The following is a 20,066-nucleotide window of genomic DNA, read 5'->3' as shown; positions in this document are numbered from 1 at the left end:
AGTTAGGAATTTGGAGTTGATGTAAAAAGCAGGGATCCCCAATCACCTTTTCTGGTGCCCACCTAGTATATTTAGAAAGTGGGTGGGACCAGGTGGGTTTTTTGTACCCAGCAAGGCTTCTGATTAACTATTTGGAGATTTGATTGTCTGTGAAGATTTTGAGAAACATTGCTGTGGCAGCCATTTTGTGGCTTGGCTCCACCTCCTGCAGAAGCCATCATGTGGCCATCGTTTTGTAGCTATGCCCACCATGCTGTTTCGGAATTCCAAAGGTGCCCACAAGATCAAAAAGTTGGGAACCCCCAGTGTAAAGAAAGTGTAGCAATGCAATAGATACCATTCGTTCAAATGTGGCACTAACGGTATTTATTTGGCACTGGTGTTTCCATTAGTTATGTTGTTTCGTGATGCTAACCTGCCCTGATCTACCAATCATATCTTCCTTATCTGGACCTCACTTGATGTTTGTTCTGTTTGTTGTTGCGCTATCTCAATGGCCTATGAATTCTCCATTAGTGGTCTTTTGGAATCTGAAAAAATATAGCCCTAAACTATTAAGAGCCACCTATTCCCGTTGACCTCAAAAACTGAGTTTGCTTTAACTTGTAATTTTCATTTTCAAAACTGTAACTGACTTCAGAGGGTTCTGAAATACGCGATACACATAACAGATCTAATTTGATTGTGCTGGCTTCTTCCCTTGTGGAAAATTAAGACACAGCTGGCAATATTCAGACAATTGCATTTACGTTGGATATTAAGTAGATTGACTGGATGATCAAAAAAGCAATTAGATTGCATTAATAATTTGAACTGATTTATTTCTTCAAATCAACAGTTTACACCATTCCCCCCCATTACTCTCCCTTAATGTCCATAAAAGTGCTTTTCTTTCTTAGATCACACACTCTCTCCCCTACACTTTAATGTCACTTCTTCACTGTATACTTCTCAGGGGCAGATCCAGGCAGATCGCATGGGCCCCTCATCTCCTCTCTCCTCTACCAGCCTTCAACTTATAGCATTCTTCCCACTTACCTGCCTGCATATCTGTCTGTGCATGCTCTCTCTGCCTACTCACAAGCTGTCTCACTGTGTACACTGACAGCTGCCCACAGTCCCTTTCCCCAGTGGTACCAGACAGTGTGTGACAAGAGATGTTGCTGCTGTGACAGCGCAAAACACCACCACCACACGCCACATGTTCAGCCTTCCCTAACAGAGCTGGACACAGGGCCGGCTTGTCCACTAGGCAAACTAGGCGGTTGCCTAGGGTGCCAGGAGGGTGGGGGCGCCAAACTGGGCTCCCTCACCCTCCCAGTGATCAAGGCAAGTGCCTCCCTCCTCCGTCTGCCTGCCACTGCTCGCCCCTCCTTTCCCTTCCCTTCCGCACCCCATCGCTGCTAAAAAAGCAGCCGCTGCTGCCTCCGCTTCCTCTCCACTCCCCCCCAGCATGATCAGAGAGCGCCGCCGCCACTCGCCCCTCCATTCCCTTCCCTTCCCGGTCCCTTCGCCTCCCCCCCCATCATAGCATGCCAAGCCTGGGCAGTACCAGCCTGATCGTGTGAGGAGGGGAGTGGAGAGGTAGCAGCGGCGGCTGCTTTTTCAGGGGCTCACTGGTTTTTCCCACTGCTTCAGCCCCCGTGCTGAACCTCCAGAGAGTGCAGGCCTCCTTGTGGCTCTCCCTGCCCATCAGCTGATCAGCAGGGGAGGGGGGGGCACCTTGAAAGAGCCTCAGGAGCCAGCACTTCGCCACCAGTTCCTCAGGTGTTAAAATTGGGTGGGAGGGTGGGGGATGCTCCACGGAGGGGGGCGTGGGGCAGCAGGCATTGAGGCTGCCTGGGGCACCATTAGGGTTGCCAAGTCCAATTCAAGAAATATCTGGGGACTTTGGGGATGGAGCCAGGAGACATTAGGGGTGGGGCCAAGATCAAGGCTGTGACAAGCATAATTGAGCTCCAAAGGGAGTTCTGGCCATCACATTTAAAGGGACAGCACACCTTTTCAATTCCTTCCTTCCATAGGAAATAATGGATAGGGGCACCTTCTTTTGGGGCTCATAGAATTGGACCCCCTAGTCCAATATTTTTGAAACTTGGGGGATATTTTGGGGAGAGGCACTAGATGCTATACTGAAAATGTGGTGCCTCTTCCCCAAAAAACAGCCCCCCCAGAGCCCCAGATACCCGTGGATCAATTCTCCATGATTTTCTATGGGAATAAATCTCCATAGGGAATAATAGAGTTCCCAGCAGACATTTCTCTCCCCTCCCCCCGCTTTCTGATGACCCTGAAGTGGGGGGAGGGCCTCCAAACCGGGGGATCCCCTGTCCCCACCTGGAGATTGGCACCCCTAGGCACCATGCACCCTTGGACTTGGCCTGGCTGGACAGTACATGCACCCAACAGCATGGGTGGCAGAGTGCTCCTAAGTGGATGGGGGAAAGGCAGCTGCCTGACCTCAGGGAATGCTGACACCAGCCCTGTTACTTTTCTGGTGTTTATTTTTGACTTGCTGACAAAGGTTGGTACCATTTCAGTAAAAAGTAATACAAGGGTACATATGAACATATGGAGGGATGGTGGCTCAGTGGTAGAGCATCTGCTTGGGAAGCAGAAGGTCCCAGGTTCAATCCCCGGCATCTCCAAAAAAGGGTCCAGGCAAATAGGTGTGAAAAAACTCAGCTTGAGACCCTGGAGAGCCGCTGCCAGTCTGAGAAGACAATACTGACTTTGATGGACCCAGGGTCTGATTCAGTAGAAGGCAGCTTCATATGTTCAAATGTTCAAGGGTAGGATAGGGTTGGTTTTTTAAAAAAATCCAGTTTCAGTAGTAGCCGTTTATTTTATTTCGTTTAAAATAATGACGTCCATAAGGCCATATTGCATTCATTTTCATTGTTAAAGTTTAATAATCACTTCAAAAAAAGCTAAATGCTCATGCCGGAGCTACTCCTCGTGTTACATGTATGCTTTTGACCTCCTGGATAGGAACTTGACAAGTCAAATCTCAAATGAGCGGGTAAGTAAGTAGATACTAACGACTGGAAATGACAACTCCCGCTGCTCTTCATCTGTCATGGAAGGCAAAACAATGTTGCGATTCGAAAACAGTCTGCCTTAATTAGATGTTGGTGAAAGTGTTTTGGCATTCCCCAAATATTCAGTTATTCAGCTGCTTGTAGGCAGCGCAGGGGCTCTCACATATGCAAATAATAAAGCTGTGTGTGTTGCTGTTAAGCTATTTGGAAGTATTAGGGTTTGTAGAGACTTTCGGGATCAAGTGCCATGTTCTACTGGAGAAAGTTTTCCTTCCAGCCGTTTCGTTCTCAGCTGCGGAGAACATCCTCAGTGGCGTTGCAGCCGGAGCAGGCGCTCAGACCTTCTTGGCTGCTGTGCATTGAGTGGGGCCAGGGCTGCTGGAGAGCTGCTATTTCTAGGCTGGAGGGGGTGTGATGAAAGGGCAATTGGTTTGTGGATGTGCCCATTGTTTGGTGGGGCTTCCTGGAAGGGTAGTGATAAGGAAACTGGCTGTTGAATGTGACCATTGTTCCGTGTTAATTGCTGGGAGGGTTGGAAGGGGTTTGGAGATAAGGAAGATGGTTGTTGACTGTGCTGATTGTTCTGTGGAATTTGCTGGTTGTTCTGAGACTTTCTGCAATTAATAGTCTGTAGGGTGTTTTGCAGAGCTGGGTACCAAGATTGGTGGATGAAAATGCCTTCTTCCTTTCTGTTAAAATTGTGCTGGTGTTTGTAAATCTCAATAGCTTCTCTGTTCAGGCGGGTATGATAATGTGAGACCGTAGAAAGGACTTCAGTGGATGACGTGGCACTTGATCCTGAAAGACTCTACAAACCCTAATGATGTTACCAGCCGTGAAAGCCTGAAATCTTTGATATTTGGAAGTAGTATAGGGATGGCCTTGAAAAGATCAAGTGTCTACATAAGGCCTCATCAAGTCTATCTTCTCCCACTAAAACAGGCTATTTTAAGCCCTCAGTGTTCAACCAGCCTGCTTACATAAAAGGAAATAGAAAAACTTCCAGGGGCTGACATTCCATAGCTGACCCTTTAGTTTCCCTGGGTGCCTTCACATTATCAGAGGCTATCTAAAGCAGGGGTCCCCAACTCCTGGTCCATGGACTGGTACCAGTCTGTAATCTGTTAGCAACCGGGCCATGAGGTGTATAATTATTTCATTATATACCACAATGTAGTAATAATAATAAGACGACGACATTGGATTTATATCATGCCCCCCGCTCCAAATTTCAGAATCTCAGAGCAGCTCACAATCTCCTTTACCTTCCTCTCCCACACCCTGTGAAGTGGATGGGGCTGAGAGAGCTCTCCCAGAAGCTGCCCCTTCAAGGACAACTCTGTGAGAGCTATGGCTGACCCAAAGCCATTCCGGCAGCTGCAAGTGGAGGAGTGGGAAATCAAACCCAGTTCTTCCAGATAAGAGTCTGTACACTTAACCACCATGCCAAACTAATAGAAATAAAGTGCACAATTCTATCATCCCAAAACCATTGCCCATCCCCCACCCCCGGTCCTTGGAAAAATTGTCTTTCACAAAACTGGTCTCTGGTGCCAGAAAGGTTGGGGAGCACTGATCTAAAGTACCAGAAACATTTACAGGATCATTGCCAGGGAAGAGATGGAATCAAGTGGACTGCAGTTTCAAATACTGGATAAATTCATAGTTAAATGGCAAAAGCAGTATATGCTGAAGTAATTTATTTTGATTAAATAATTAAAGCAGTGCTGTTAATCCAGGAAAATAGTCGTTTTTACAACTCTGAAACCAATTTTAATTTACTTTAGCACATATAGACCATTATGTTCATAAGAGCAAGCTGAACAGGAACACAAATTACCTTGAGGAAGAAAGGCTTATGGTCTGAAATGTGACAGTGCCCTTCCCATCCCCATAAGACTCAAGCATGCAGGAAGAGGACTAGCAGGGTTCTGACTGAAAAAAGGTAAAGATAGTCCCCTGTACAAGCACCAAGTCGTTACTGGTCCATGGGGTGACATCACATCATGATGTTTTCTTGGAAGACTTTTTTTGTTATGGGGTGGTTTGCCATTGCCTTCTCCAGTCATCTATACTTTACTGCCAACAAGCTGGGTACTCATTTTACTGACCTCGGAAGGATGGAAGGCTGAGTCAACTTTGAGCCAACTACTTGAACCCAGCTTAGGGTTGCCAAGTCCAATTTAAGAAATATCAGGAGAATTTGGGGGCGTGGCCAGGAGACATTGGGGGTGGAGCCAGGAACAAGGGTGTGACAAGCATAACTGAACTCCAAGGGAGTTCTGGCCATCACATTTTAAAGGGACAGCACACCTTTTTAAATGCCTTTCTTCCATAGGAAATAATGAAGGATAGGGATGTTCTCTGCAGTTGAGAACGAAACGTCTGGAAGAAAAACTTTCTCCAGTAGAACATGGCACTTGAGCCCGAAAGATTTTACAAACCCTAAAGTCAGTACTGTCTACTCAGACTGGCAGCAGCTCTCCAGGGCCTCAAGCTGAGGTTTTTCACATCTATTTGCCTGGACCCTTTTTTGGAGATGCCAGGGATTGAACCTGGGACCTTTTGCTTCCCAAGCAGATGCTCTACCACTGAGCCACCGTCCCTCCCCAATGAAATTACGTTTACTTACGTATGTTTATCCTCAATGAAATTACGGTAGACATCTCCATACTTCTATAATTCCCTTACATAGCTAATGATTATGAAGACTGCTCAAAGGAAAGAGAGACTGTTGACAGGTGGAATACTTGGCTATTTAGACCCACATATCATATAAGATTCCTGAACTGAAGAAGGCAACAGGGAAAGAAGACTACAAGGGAGACAAGGTGGAAATTAAAACAAAGATTCAGTGAATGCCAGACTAGAAAATAGGGTTGCCAATCCCCAGGTGGGGGCAGGGGATCCCCCGGTTTGGAGGCCCTCCCCCGCTTCAGGGTCGTTAGAAAGCGGGGGAGGGGAGGGAAATGGCTGCTGGGAACTCTGTTATTCCCTATGGAAATTTATTCCCATAGAAAATCATGGAGAATTGATCTGCTGGTATCTGGGGCTCTGGGGGGGCTGTTTTTTGGGGTAGAGGCATCAAATTTTCCGTATAGCATCTAGTGCCTCTCCCCAAAATACCCACCAAGTTTCAAAACGATTGGACCAGGGGGTCCAATTCTATGAGCCCCCAAAGAAGGTGCCCCTATCCTTCATTATTTCCTATGGAAGGAAGGAATTGAAAAGGTGTGCCGTCCCTTTGGAGTTCAATGATGCTTGTCACAGCCTTGCTCCTGGCTCCACCCCCAAAGTCTCCTGGCTCCACCCCCAAAGTCCCCAGATATTTCTTGAATTGGACTTGGCAACCCTACTAGAAAAAGAATTGTATGATAAAAACATACTATTGTTTGCAACATTCCACGATATCTGTTGCAAATTCCCGAGATGTCACAGCTGGACATCACTTGTTAATGAGCCAGTAGTATAATCAGATTCGTAAGTCTATTGTCTGTTCATTTTAGGAACCACTTTGACGCCTGCATTCTTTCAATTCAAGACGTCCTGAAGAAGCTAACCTGTCTAGAAATTGCGTACTTTGAATATGCCTGCAATGTATTCTTTAAAAAACATCATGAAAGCATTCATCTATGACACGAATGACTAAGTTCAGACTGCAGGGGGGGGCGCATTCCAACCCCAGTGAGAGAAAGCAAAGAGGCAGAGAATTTACAAAATCCCCACCTGTGATCGTGGCCGTATGATAAACCAAAATCAAATAGAGCCTGCGAAAAGTGGGCAGGAGTTAAAGAACCAGTGAGACAGCCTCAAGAGAGCCAGATTTAGAGATGTCAGATGCAGAAGCCCAGCCTTCTGTTTAGAAGAGGAAATTTGGTGGGAAGCGCTGCTTGTTATCAAAAATTAAAACTGCACCCACTGAAATCCCAGACTCATTATAATTATCTGATCTTGGGATGAAATGTGTGAGCAGGGAAGGAGGCTTCACTTGGCCCCTATAGAAGATCCTTAGGCTGAAAACAGGGTGAGAAGCAGGCGGAGAGAGACAGCTCAGCTCAACTGGGGAGAGGCAGGGAAAGCTGACAGAGACAAACGAGGGTCAGGGAGGTTGGCTGAAACAGCCAATGACAACATTGACAAGCACCACTGGCTGCAGAGCTGTGGAGGCCTAGAGCCAGCTGGATGTGGGCCCAGCTGGTCGGGAGAGGCTGGAGGAAGCAGGATTGGAGCACTGAAAATGTCACGACAGTGTGCGATTGCAATAAAAAAGGCCAACGGCATGCTGGGAATTATTAGGAAGGGAATTGAAAACAAATCAGCCAGTATCATAATGCCCCTGTACAGATCGATGGTGTGGTCTCATTTGGAATACTGTGTGCAATTCTGGTCACCGCACCTCAAAAAGGATATTATAGCATTGGAAAAAGTCCAGAAAAGGGCAACTAGAATGATTAAAGGGCTGGAACACTTTCCCTATGAAGAAAGGTTAAAACGCTTGGGGCTCTTTAGCTTGGAGAAACGTCGACTGCGGGGTGACATGATAGAGGTTTACAAGATAATGCATGGGATGGAGAAAGTAGAGAAAGAAGTCCTTTTCTCCCTTTCTCGCAATACAAGAACTCATGGGTATTCAATGAAATTGCTGAGCAGTTGGGTTAAAACGGATAAAAGGAAGTACTTCTTCACCCAAAGGGTGATTAACATGTGGAATTCACTGCCACAGGAGGTGGCGGTGGCTACAAGCATAGACAGCTTCAAGAGGGGGTTAGATAAAAATATGGAGCAGAGGTCATCGGTGGCTATTAGCCACATTGTTTGTGTGTGTGTGTGTGTGTGTATTTGGCCACTGTGTGACACAGAATGTTGGACTGGATGGGCCATTGGCCTGATCCAACAGGGCTTCTCTTATGTTCTTATGTGACACAGAGTGTTGGACTGGAGGGGCCATTGGCCTGATCCAAAAGGGCTTCTCTTATGTTCTTACGTGACACAGAGTGTTGGACTGGAGGGGCCATTGGCCTGATCCAACAGGGCTTCTCTTATGTTCTTATTTGACACAGAGTGTTGGACTGGAGGGGCCATTGGCCTGATCCAACAGGCCTTCTCTTATGTTCTTATGTGACACAGAGTGTTGGACTGGATGGGCCATTGGCCTGATCCAACATGGCTTCTCTTATGTTCTTATGTGACACAGAGTGTTGGACTGGATGGGCCATTGGCCTGATCCAACATGGCTTCTCTTATGTTCTTATGAGGAAAGATGTGAGGAGCCTGAAAGAAGCTGAAGTAAAGAGACCAGGCCATGTCTGGAGGGGGAGGGGACATGGATGGAAGGGCCCTGATCACATTCGGAAGCCATCAGAGGGGAGCCCAGAGGTCCTGCAACAGGTGAAAGGACAGACAGGCTCTGCAACAGCATCGGGTGGGGGAGGGTCTGGTGAAACCTATAAAAAAAAAAACCCCACTCCCACAGCTGGCTGAGGAGGATGAACAGGCTGGGCTCAGACTAAGGGGAGAGAGAGAGAACCTGCCAGACAACCTGGAGGAAGGAGGAGTAGCTGGGCGATTTAACCCATTCTCTTCCCAACTCTGAGGCCACTGTAGGGTTGCCAATCCCCAGGTGGGGGCAGGGGAACCCCCGGTTTGAAGGTCCTCCCCCTGCTTCAGGGTCATCAGAAAGTGGTGAGGGGGGAAAATGTCTGCTGGGAACTCTATTATTCCCTATGGAGATTTATTCCCATAGAAAATCATGGAGAATTGATCCATGGGTATCTGGAGCTCTGGGGGGGGGCTGTTTTTTGGGATAGAGGCACCAAATTTTCAGTATAGCATCCAGTGCCTCTCCCCAAATACCCCCCCCCCCCCAAGTTTCAAAAAGATTGGACCAGGGGGTCCAATTCTATGAGCCTCAAAAGAAGGTGCCCCTATCCTTCATTATTTCCTATGGAAGGAAGGAAATGAAAAGGTGTGCCGTCCCTTTAAATGTGATGGCCAGCACTCCCTTTGGAGTTCAATGATGCTTGTCACACCCTTGCTCCTGGCTTCGCCCCTAATGTCTCCTGTCTCCACCCCCAAAGTCTCCTGGCTCCACCCCCAAAGTCCCCAGATATTTCTTGAATTGGACTTGGCAACCCTAGGCCACTGGGAGCTAGCAATCCTCACTAGGAAGATGGCTGAAGGGGAGAAGCCCACCATAGGGGGCGGGAACTGTCACAAAAAGTATCTGGAAATGACAGTTGGCACAGAATGTTGCAGTTGGGATGCTGGCCGTACTGAACAGTAGGTACTTTATCATGACAGTCTTGTTCTGTTTACACTGGGTTCCAGTTTGCTTCCAGGCCCAATTCAAGGTGGTAGTATTAACCTTAAGGATTACCTACTTCTATACAAATCTGCTAAGTATTAAAGTCATGGGGGGGGGGGGGGGGGCGGTTTTGGGTGGTCCCATCATCTGTGGCAATATGGGTGGCAACCTATGTATCACCAGGCTCTGCCCACTTTGGGGAGGCAGAGGACTCTGGGGAAAAGGAACATCCAGGCAAAGGATGTCCTAGCTCACAATCCGTTACTGACAACCTGCTCCAGAAAGCGACTACTATCCAGCCAAGGGCCAATTCCGACAGTGGCATACCAGCTGTTCAAGCCCAGGGCTCAGAGCCAGATAGTGCCCCACCATCTACCTCAAGTCCCTCATCTCCAGAGCTATTGAAACATAAATGAAGGCGGGTCTGTCGCGAAAAGCTGGATAGAAGATGGAGTGCATGATTAGCAGCCCAAAGACACTTGGGTCTAGATAGTAGAGAGGAGCATGCATGCAGCTGTATAATGCAACCCAGCTCCCCTATAAAAGAGAGGGGGGGGGAGAGACAGGCTGTGGAGGCAACCCATCAAATGACCCCTGATCCTTCTGCCCTTGATTCTGCCTCTGCTTTGTGACTCTTGGGCTGCCTCTGGAGCTCGTCTTTTGGATCTGCCACAAACCTGCTCTTATTGAATGACTCAGGACCTGGACTTTGACCACATTGTGCCAGTTTGTGCTTTCACCTCACCTCGCTTGCATTCCGTCTGGATGACCCTGCCCCATGCCCAGCTTGTTCCAGAACAGAAAGGGATTTTTCAGTTATGGTGCCAAAGCTGTGGGATTTGCTCTCCAGGGACATCAATCTCTGCCCCTCTATCGTTTTCTTCTTCCAAGAGATGAAGACTTTGTCGCTTTGTTTTGTTTGGCATTTCCTTATTGGCCTTCCATCCTGTTTGTTTTAACTGCTGTAACATTTGCTATTTCTGAATCGATTGTCATGGCTTTTGGAAACTGTCACTGCGATGGTCCTTATTGGGTGGGAGGATGAGAAACTATAGCGTTGTTGTGTACCAGTACTTGTTAAGAGAGTAGTGTACTGGTTAAGAGAGTTGGGCTAGTATCCGGGGGACCCAGGATCAAACCCCGCCCCCCCCAAAAGCTTGCTGGGTGTCCTTGGGTTGAAAACCCTGCTGTAAGGGGTCATTGTGAGGATAAAATGGAGGAGAGGAGAAAGACGTAAGACGCTATGACCGTTTTCGCACACAGCTTACCACGGGGTCACGTTCCTGTTCTCTCCGCAGCGTCCGTTGGATTTCCCATTATCTGCGCCAAAGTTACAGGAAGTGCCTCGGCTTTTGCATGGCAAACATAAACCGCTAAAACCCAGTTTACGTTTGCTGCGCAAAAGCCGCGGCACTTCCTGTAACTCCGGCGCAGATAATGGGAAATCCGACAGACGCTGCGGAGAGAACAGGAACGTGACCCTGTGGTAAGCTGTGTGCGAAAACGGTCTATAAGTCCCCATTGGGGAGTAACATGGGGCGTAAATGAAGTAAGTAAATAAATAATAAATAAAGGTATCTAAATCACACTCAGGATAAACAAAGCGGCTACTTGAATTGTAGATATTTGCTTGTTTAGAAAATGCGCATGCTGCCTTTTCAAGAATCTGCCTGAAGCTGCTTATGATTAAAAATATATACTTTTAAAAAAAATTAAAAGATGTTAATTAAAACAGCCTTAAAAACTCAGCGAAGCACAATTTTTTAAAAAAATTAATTCATAATTTATAAGAAGCTTTTACCTGAGCAGTAAGAGTTAGAGAAAATGCTGACCATAGTATTAACTTTTGTCCTAAGCAAAGTAAATAGATTGATGGGCATTCTGAAGAATGTAAATATTCCCTGTGTAAGTAATGCAGTTCTGTCATTCTAAAAGCCTTTTTTTCCCTAGCAGCTTAAGTAGTTATTGATTGAGAACTTTTATAACTCTCAAAATGGAGGCATCCTCATATCTCTACAGGTATTTAAAATGAATTGAATTAATCATAGGCTTAAAAGTCTCCAGTGATTTCCGTTAACTTCTCTGGGTTTAATTAAAACATCTGTGCACTTTTAATTTATCGATTCACCCAGCTCATATGTCATGTTTTTAACACACCCCAGCATGCTCTGCATCATTTTTAACCCAATTTCCACTTAACTAAAGCAATTAAATTCACCCCGGATTAATTAAAGCATCCATACTTTAGTGCTTAAGTCAGCGTGTGCTGCTTTCCCCACATGGTTTCTGAATGTCAGAGATTTGACATACCTGATGAGTTTTTTGTCCTTCTGTGATTCTCTTTCTTGCCTGTTAATGTGCAGGGTGATAGCACAAGAATGTGAAACTTGTTAGAGCTAAAATCTCTGCTGTCATCAGAAAGCCCATACACCTGGGTCCCTATAGCTGTTCTTTAGCTGTTTCCTAAATCAAAAGCGTTGAATCTAAAATAATGTTATATATGGTTGTATGCTGCCTATAGGATCACCTAAGGTGCACAGATATTGGCTTAGTCCACCCAAATTATTTTATCTGGTCCCCAGAGAGTGCAGTATCTTCCTCAAGTTTGTGCTAAATGTATCACTCGTAAGGAAGTAAAACTGTTTTAGATTGTATAATGCCGTGGTATCCTATGCTAATGTTATTCTCACTTTGTAATTTAATACGTAAATGCTAGGTGTGAGAGTACATAGTTCATAACTGAGAAATCTTTATTGCTGGATGGCACTAACTTTATTATTAAGCCAGATCACTCAAAAAATCGGCACTGTACAGCTGCAGTACTGTTGCAAAATCGGCACTGTACAGCTGCAGTACTAATGCCATCAATGGTATCTAAAGGATTATAGACTTATGTCACAGTATAGTCAGGCCCGGTGTTAGGGGTGCCTGCGTCCGTAGGCCAAACTGCAATCCTCCGCCCCCCACCCCTGTTATCTTAAGGCATGCAAAGCGCCCGCGCGCCGGTAACATAACAATGACATTGTCACACACACACCCCTTTGCTCTTAGGCTGCCTTTCCTGCAGGGGAGCCAGCCCGAGAGTGAAGCCGAGCTTTCTTTCCTCCACCCAAGTCTCGGGCGGGGGAAATAGCTGGCACAGGAGCTCTTCCTCGCTCTCGGGCTGTCTTCCCTGCAGGAGTGGCAGCTAGGGTTCCCAAGTCCAATTCAAGAAATATCTGGGGACTTTGGGGGCGGAGCCAGGAGACGTTAGGGGTGGAGCCAGGAGACATTGGGGGCGGAGCCAGGAACAAGGGTGTGACAAGCATAAATGAACTCCAAGGGAGTTCTGGCTATCATATTTAAAGGGACAGCAACACCTTTTTAAATGCCTTTCTTCCATAGGAAATAATGAAGGACAGGGGCACCATCTTTGGGGGCTCATAGAATTGGACCCCCTGGTCCAACCGTTTTCAAACTTGGGGGGTATTTTGGGGAGAGGCACTAGATGCTATACTAAAAAATTGGTTCCTCTACCTCAAAACATAGCCCCCCCCAGAGCCCCCAATACCTGCGGATCAATTCCCCATTATTCCCTATGGGAATCATTCTCCATAGGGAATAATAGAGTGCCCAGTAGACATTTCCCTCCCCCCATGCTTTCTAAAGTTATGTATAGTTATAACAAATGTTTTATTTTAATTATATATTGTGAATTGTTAATTTAAAGTGTAATTTTATACTTTTATGTTAGTTTTATATATGTTGTAAGCCGCCCTGAGCCACTCGATGGGAAGGGCGGGATATAAATCCCAGATAAATAAATAAATAAATAAATAAATAAAGCGGGGGGAGGGCCTCCAAACCAGGGAATCCCCTGCCCCTCCCTCTCTTACACACAAATACTTACTGGGTCTTGTTCCTGCAGAACTTTACTTGATCTGAAAACGAAAGCAAAATAACGGGAGGGGCCGTTCACTGAAAAAAAACTAAAGTGATTTCACATTATGATGGTATTTTTGTTCTTTCCCCCCTATTATTTAAAATAAAAGAAAGCAATACAAAATATGCTTTCTACCACAGTATAAAATCCAGATAAAATATTTAGACCTCTGCAGAAAAAAACCAAAGGTAATAATTTATTTTAACGTTATGTTTTTCCCAGAATTAAATCAATGATCTTCAAATGTTGATACATATTTTCTCCTATCTTTCTGAATGATTCTTATATGAATTCAACAAGGTTTGAGTACCCTGACCACAACCATTCACTAGCCCACATAATTACTTCCTACATTAGTGTTGAATTTCTGTTAGTTGCATACTCCAGAATAGCAAGTAAGGTGTTAATATGAGCTAGCATGAGCCTCGTAGGATTTCTGTTTGTTTGTTCCCATTGTCTATAACTGTCCTAGAATTGTGGGTTGTTTTGTTTTGCCCATTCTGCACCGTCTTCATGGGGGATGCTGTCATCGTCTGGTACCGTAAATTAACAGCTGGGAATTTGGTTCACTTTATTCAGTGCAGGTTATCACAATTAACTAAGCCGCACCCGTGTCTAAGATTGGTCAGATAGATCAATTGATATGCAGTTTTTCTGCCCCAAGGCCCTTGCTAAGATGAAGCAGGCTCACGGTAGTTTGGGACAGTGTCTCATTTTGTAGGTGTTCCAGGTGCTCACTCACCTTAGCTTCAAGCAGCTGCAGGGAAGATGGACCCATCCAGTACGTTTTATCCACTTCCATATGGAGTGGTCATTGGAGGCCCCACTATGATGAACAACATAGGAACATATGAAGCTGCCTTATAGAAGAAGACTGCAGATTTATACCCCGCCCTTCTCTCTGAATCAAAGACTCAGAGCGGCTTACAATCTCCTATATCTTCTCCCCCCACAACAGACACCCTGTGAGGTGGGTGGGGCTGGAGAGGGCTCTCACAGCAGCTGCCCTTTCAAGGACAACCTCTGCCAGAGCTATGGCTGACCCAAGGCCATGCCAGCAGGTGCAAGTGGAGGAGAGGGGAATCAAACCCGGTCCTCCCAGATAAGAGTCCGCACACTTAACCACTACACCAAATTGGCTATACTGAATCAGACCCTCGGTCCATCAAAGTCAGTATTGTCTTCTCAGACTGGCAGCGGCTCTCCAGGGTCTCAAGCTGAGGATTTTCACACCTATTTGATGAAGATCCATTTGACCTCCAGACGGCCAATTGGCTACACAAAAGGGGGTACAATCCAGAAGGGCTGCTGGACCACTGATGCTCCTCAGGAGCTAGCTTTCTTACAACGTAGTAGGATCCTACTTTTTTGTCCCTGTGCTGTACTTTCTGTGCAGCAGTTTATTAATAATACTGTGGCCTTAGACTTTTTGTGTGTTATATTGTCCCTCTGGAATACAGAGGGAGGAAAATAGATTCACATATTTAGAAAGAATTTTTAAAGAACCGATTTCCAATCCATTGTAAAAATTGAATGTAGAATAAGTTTGCAAATTTCACATAGACCTCGCGGTAAGGCATAATCGTTTTCTCCCACTGGGGGGAAACATATACACTATTAGAGCAGCAGCAGTTTAATTTTTGCTAAAAGTATGTTCTGGCTTGAGTTATTACAGATGCAGAATTAATTATCCTCTTGAGGAGGGATTCTCAGAGGGTCAACTCAAAGAGCACTGGTAAGAAATTGATTGCACATCTGTCTCCACTGTGCTTCCCAGTGGCCTGTGGAATAATGAACTTCTGTCTTAAATTGCCAGAGTTGTCATTTATTTCTGAAATAGGAGCATAGCTTCACATTGTCTAATAGTCCGGTCCTCTGAGCCTCAACCTACTGTTAATGGGCCCTATTGCTGAGGCAGCAGTTCAGAGAGCCATCGTCTGGGACTTTTCGGAGTCCTTGCCATCCTAGGAATAGCTGCCTCTTCAATCTAAAGCTCAGAGCTACTCTACGTGTTACAGTCCCCATGGACAGGCAACTGCAAACAGCATCCACTTGACATCTTCTAAATACGTGGGGCTAACAGCCCTTCCGCATGGTACTTAAAATCTGCAAACCAGTGCTGCATGTTCTTCCTAGCACTGGTGGGAACACGTAACTCCTCTATGTGATTCAGAGGATCTGCATAGTAATTGGCCCTACATGGTACCTTCTGAGTAGGGCTTCTACCACACAGGTATATGGGGGGGGGGGGCACTTTCATGTAGTTGCTGTAATGTGAAGACAGTTCTGCCATGTACTATATTGCAACACCTGATGGGGGAAGGGAAATTACGTTCAAATAACTTGAGCAATATTCTTAGCAGACAACATAATGAACACCACTCCTTCTCTGTGTAGCCCCATTGAAATGTCATGTTGTCGTCATGTTATCTGGCTCTGTCTGAAGAAATATATGTACAGTCTATGCACGACTACAGTCAGACAGGTGGGAATAGCAAGAACTATTAGAACTGTTGATCCCACAGCAACCAGAGCTGAATTGAGGCTATTTGTAGGAGTTAATTCCTGCACATGTAGTGGTGGTGACCTGAAGTCTACAGGGACTTACAAAAGGACCTGTTCAGTATCCTGTGAAGCCTTAAGGTGAAGCTTGGTCCTCTAATGCCTCACGACCAGAGAACCACCATCTGAACATAGCAGCCACCCAGGCTTTATAACTTTTCCACTATTGGGTTCTGGGGTGACCACAGAATCCCTGGCAATAGGTGAGTCTCCTTAATTGGTTCCTAGCTTCTGAGAGCCAGAAGGTCCAAAAACCGCAGGGTCTTCCAGGGTTTCAGCCTCCATCAGATCAACCATCATAGCGTCTTCATCCTTCAACGAAGACTCATCAGTCCCAAACTGACACAGGCGAAGCTTTATCTTAGGGATCATTCGGAAAGCATAGGGCTTGATCAGTTCTGGTGTTGATGCAGTGGTCACACATAAGAGAGGGATCACAATAAGGCATAACTGAGTCCTGTTTTCTTTGCTACCTTATATAACATTCACACCTGGTCACTCAGTTCACCAGACCACTATGGAGAATGTAGAACTGCAGGCACTTCTCAAAATCTTCCTTGATCCTCCACTCTCAACCTAATCAAGAAACTTGATCTCAGATCAAGTACTCCTTGAATGAGCAGAATGGAAAGCTAAATGATAGTATGGGATGAATGTAAAGTCCTCATGTTCTTCATACCAACTAACATGGACTCTGCATGTTGTTATGTATCCAGTGAAAAAAAAGAGTAGTTTCTTTGGCGATTGTGGTAGACTTATCACTGTGCCCGCTGTGGGTTGGATTGAGGTAATGAATATGTGCAGGGGAAATAAGTTAATGACTGGTGTCACAAAGTCATCCTCGTACCACCACCACCCTGACTTTCTCAGGCAAGCGATTGAGATGGTTTGTCTTTGGTTACATGTGGGATATTCCAACTCCTTTCAATGAATCCCTTCCACCCTGACTTCCTGCCCATGCTTAGGGAGCTCTTCTGCAGAAGATCTGCCACCCCTCAGGGTCCCACACTTTCCACCAGCTGCCCCTAGAATTTAGTGAGAGGATGACTGTGTGCGAATCAACCTCTTTCTCTCATTTAGCCTGAGTTTTCCCTCTGACTTGGCTAGCTCTTTATATTCCTGCACGATTGAGCCACCTAGGCATGCAGATAAAAGCTGAGCGCAGAAAGAACACACCAAGAATTTTTAAAGGTAAATAACTAAGCATAAATCCTACATAAATGAAACATGGACAAATGAGAATTGATATGAGAATAGCTAAATGTGTTGCAGGTGACGAGAAAGAGATCAAACGGAATAATTTGCTATTCCCAAATTAACCAGTATTTTACCTCAGCCTTTCCATCCTAGAAATGGGCTCAAGTGAAGTAAAAAAAACTCAGCAAAGGCTGCCCTCCAGCCTTGGCACAGGTTTCAGGTTCTGTTCTTCCAGCTCCTTCTCTTTAGTGTGCGTTGCCAAACCAAGCGACAGTTTTAATTAATTTGTTTAAACATTTATATCCTGTTTTTCCTTTGGGTTCAATGCAGATTACAATAGTAGCTGAAGCATCCCCAGCTAAAAACAATGACAAAATAGCAAGCCCTAAATCTTTTCCCCTCCCTCCCTCCCTTAAAAGAGGCCTACCATTCAAATGCCATCAGTAATGCTGGATACGGCCCTTTTGATGGAGGCCCAGGCCATGCGTACTCAAGCTCGGCACCTTCCTGTCATGCCTTGACCTAGCCACAGTAATCCATGCGCCAGTTACCTTCCGACTAGGCTACTGTAACTCACTCTGTGCTCGCTCTATTCAATTCCGTCTTCGATTCTGAACTGCAAACTCCAGTGGGTCCAGACTGCGGTGATGCAAGTCCTGATAGAAATGCCATGAACAGCACGTATATTCAACCAGTGTTGCGCCAGCTACGTTGGCTCCCAGTGGAATACTAAGTCAGATTTCAAGGTTTTGACATTTGAGGCCTTGAGTGGGCTGGAAGCAACGTATCTGCAAGATCTTCTCCTCTGTTATGTCCCTGGAAGAGCATTGTGCTCTACTGGTAACGACTCTCTTGTGATCCCTGGCCCAAAGGTGGTCTGGCTGTACTCAACCAGGGGCAGGGCTTTTTCAAGAGAGAGCCAGTTTGGTGTAGTGGTTAAGTGTGCGGACTCTTATCTGAGATAACCGGGTTTGATTCCCCACTCCTCCACTTGCACCTGCTGGCATGGCCTTGGGTCAGCCATAGCTCTGGCAGAGGTTGTCCTTGAAAGGGCAGCTGCTGTGAGAGCCCTCTCCAGCCCCACCCACCTCACAGGGTGTCTGTTGTGGGGGAGGAAGGGAAAGGAGATTGTGAGCCGCTCTGAGACTCTTCGGAGTGGAGGGCGGGATATAAATCCAATATCTTCATCTACCTCACAGGGTGTCTGTTGTGGGGGAGGAAGGGAAAGGAGATTGTGAGCCGCTCTGAGACTCTTCGGAGTGGAGGGCGGGATATAAATCCAATATCTTCTTCTTCTTCTTCTTCTTCTTCTTCTTCTTCTTCTTCAATCCTGGCCTTGACCTGGTGGAGCTCTCTGCCAGATGACATCAGGGCCCTGTGAGATCTCATACAATTCCACAGAGCCTGTAAGGCAGAGATGTTCCACCAGGCCTTTCGTTGAGGACAGCAACCGTTTGTCATTAGCTGGCATCTCCTCTTTCCCACCCATCCCCAGATGCTTTGTAAGTTTTTCTCCCCCACCCCCGAGTATGAATTTCTGGTAGTCCAGAATGTAAACAAGAACTCATAGGGGGGTCATCTGGCATTTTTTGAAAATTTTAAAATGTAATTTATTGTTTTGGTTTTAGCATGTATATGCTTTTATGACATATGTTGTGCATCACCTAGAACCCCGTGTGAGCCAGGATGCGGCAATTAACAAATCCAATAAACAATAATGCAACCAGGAGGTTACATAAGTTTGGATCGGTGCGACCAGATCAGATGAGTCTAACTAATGAGAAAATTGGTGAATCAGGTGCACCTGTTATAAGGCATTCCTGGCCACCATGCCAACCTGATTTGCAAACAGCGAAGAAGGGTCTACCTCCAAGATCTTAACCTGCTCTGATAAAGCCAACCTATTCCATCTAGGAGAACCGGATGCAGTCTCTGTAGAATATCAGCCTTCCAAACCGGAATTACCTCTCTGTCTGGATTCAGCTTCAGTTTGTTCTAACTTCGCTACCTGACCACAGCCTCAAAGCATGGGTTTAGAACTAATACAGATGCATCTGGAGGCTGGGCTAATTAAATACAGAGTTGAGTGTCATCTGCATCTTGATGACACCCAACTGAAGGCTTTAGACTATCTCATTCCATGCCCTCATCTCTCTCTCTCTTTCCATCATCTATCTATCTATTTATCTATCTATCTATTTATCTATCTATCTATCTATCTATCTATCTATCTATCTATCTATCTATCTATCCATCCATCTATCATCCATCTATCTATCTATCATCCATCTATCATCCATCTATCATCCATCTATCTATCATCCATCTATCTATCATCCATCTATCTATCATCCATCTATCATCCATCTATCATCCATCTATCATCCATCTATCTATCATCCATCCATCCATCCATCCATCCATCCATCCCCATCCCTCTATCTCTATCCCTCTCTCTCTCTCTCTCTCTCTCTCTCTATCCATCCATCCATCCATCCAGGGGGAGGGGGCACCAATGCTTGAGCAGGAAGTTAAAACCATCCATCGTGGCACTTAGTCCTAGCTAAATGGCAATCTGGGCCTCAGTGGCTGATTCTAAGCCCTAAAGTTTGGAGTAACATGAGAGAATCCCTTATATTGTCTCTCGTTTCACAAACAAGATAGTGTGATCTTGCCATGCACAATTTCTCCTATTAATTCACTACTGGGTCCATCGTCTTTCAGACCAGAGTTAGGCTTGATTATAATGGCATCACAATCTTGCTGAAGCTATGCAGGCATGGGTCTATCAAACACCTGTATTAGAAACTTCTCAAGAGCCCAGCGTATGCTGCTCTGAGTCGCATGGTAGAACAAAAGAATGATATCAATGTAAGAAATTTCCATTAATGGTTTTTATATGCTTCCATTTGCTTTCTACGAAATGCACAGGGTACTATGAATATTGGATGCTAACTCATGTGCACACATAAATGAAAATGTACTTAATTATATATAAAGCTTTTGATTTATTTCAGTTAAGGACATTTGGTCACTGTGA

The 20,066-nt window shown here is 45.6% G+C and overlaps 1 protein-coding gene across 3 annotated transcripts in view; it reads left to right on the top strand.

Annotated features, from left to right (window-relative positions):
• The window catches only part of TENM2 (teneurin transmembrane protein 2), a 1,752,117-nt gene that overhangs the window by 1,506,660 nt on the left and 225,391 nt on the right, over positions 1 to 20,066 (top strand). The window lies entirely within an intron of this gene.

Source organism: Heteronotia binoei, chromosome 5 (assembly GCF_032191835.1).
Source record: "Heteronotia binoei isolate CCM8104 ecotype False Entrance Well chromosome 5, APGP_CSIRO_Hbin_v1, whole genome shotgun sequence".
Classification (NCBI taxonomy): Eukaryota; Metazoa; Chordata; class Lepidosauria; order Squamata; family Gekkonidae; genus Heteronotia; species Heteronotia binoei.
Note: the sequence above shows the minus strand (reverse complement) of the source record. Positions and strands in the feature narration are given on the sequence as shown.